Source organism: Jaculus jaculus, chromosome 3 (assembly GCF_020740685.1).
Source record: "Jaculus jaculus isolate mJacJac1 chromosome 3, mJacJac1.mat.Y.cur, whole genome shotgun sequence".
NCBI lineage: Eukaryota > Metazoa > Chordata > Mammalia > Rodentia > Dipodidae > Jaculus > Jaculus jaculus.
Window position 1 is genome coordinate 104,161,285 of NC_059104.1, and position 1,907 is coordinate 104,163,191.

The following is a 1,907-nucleotide window of genomic DNA, read 5'->3' on the forward strand; positions in this document are numbered from 1 at the left end:
CTCTTTATCTCTCTGAAAAAAATTTATTTGCATATGTGTGTGTTTGTGCATGTGTGTTCACATATATGTGTATGTGTACACCAGGGAAACAAATGCCACTTTGTGCTGGGATTAAAAGCATGTGCCACCATGCCTGGCACATGCATCTGGAGTTCGTTTGCAATAGCTGCACACTCTGGCATGCCCATTCTCTCTCCCTTCTCTCTCTCCCTCCCTCTCTATCTGCTTGCAAATAAATAAAAATATTTTTTTAAAGGAGAAGAAAGAAAATATTATGTAAAACGTGTCTTTCAAAAAAGTTTGTATAAAGGAAGGGAGGAGGGTACTTAATAGGTTGATATTGTATATAAGTAAGTACAATGATTGTGATGGGGAGGTAATATGATGGATAATGGAATTTCAAAGGGGAAAGTGGGGGGGGGATTACCATGGGGTTTTTTTATAATCATGGAAAATGCTTATAAAAATTTTTTTTAAGTCTGTATTTTAGAAATATATTAGGTACAATAATTATATTGTAGAAATTACTCCAGTGTGCTGAAGTCTCAAGACAGACTGGTGTGAGAAAAGATGCTTCTAGTTGACTAAGCAGGTGTATTCTCATACATTTATTATTACCTTTATTTGGATTTTCAAGGTAGAGTCTCACTGTAGCCCAGGCTGGCCTGAAACTCACAGATATCCTCCTATCTCTGCCTCATAAATTGATTTTTGTTTGTTTGTTTGTTTTCAAGGTAGGGTCTCACTCTAGCCCAGGCTGACCTGGAATTCACTATGTAGTCTCAGGATGGTCTGAAAGGCCCAAGAATTCAGAAGCCCAGAAATACTATCACGCTCCAAAGGGAGCTTAAGCGGGCCCCTGCATACCTCAAACTCCAGGCTTTACTCTCTGTTAAAAGCAAGTAAAGAATCCCTCTTCTCATTATATCAGAGCCCGCTCCTAATATAAAACTAGGTAAAAAGGACATGAGATAGCCCTCAAACATGGAAAATAAGTAATAAAGTGAACCACTTATTTGGTTTCTGTAAATAGCCTACACCATAAGCCTTAATAGCCTGCACCATAAGCCTTAATAGCCCACACTATAAGCCTTAGTAGCCTGCACCATAAGCTGTAGCAGCCTGCCTCAGACCACCAAGGTCATAGGAGATTGATACCACACTCTGCTACTCCCACCCAAGGACCTGCGCAAATGCTGACCACCAAGGTCATAAGAGACTGATTGGTCCACGAGGGGCTTGAACAAAGTAAACTAATTGGCTTAAAAACTATGGAGTGGCACAAACTGACTGGCTCGCACCCCACGGGCTCCTGATAGTAAAAAAATGATTAAGTGATTAATATTAAAAAAATAATGCACAGGCTTTGTTAGAAACCCTATAAAAACTGTCCCATTCCTGCATTTGGGGCTCTGCAGTCCTCTACCCCTGTGCGGTGTACGACTGTGGGCCCCAGCACGCTTGGAATAAAATCCTCTTACAGTTTGCATCAAGACCGCTTCTCCTGAGTGATTTGGGGTATGGCCATATCCGGGCAGAGCATGGGGTCCTCGTTTTGGGGGTCTTACAGGTCTTGAATTCATGGTGATTCTCCTACCTCTGCCTCCCAACTGCTGGGATTAAAGGCTTGCACCACCACACTGGCTTCCTAAGTTGATTTTTAGTGTATTTCTAGAACAGTTACAGGTTTTGGAGGGGCCAGGCCCCAACTTTTACAGAAGAGATGGTTTCATTAAGTAGTGATTTGTATATTAAAAGAAATGCCTGTTTTTGTATGACATTTTACTTTAAGCTCTATGACTCTAGAAAAGTGCCAACATTTGAAGGCGGGTCCAAGGCATGTCAGGGCAGTCTCCTCCCTCTTCTACCTCTTCCTCATTCCTCATTGCTTAACCCTGTCCTCTCAG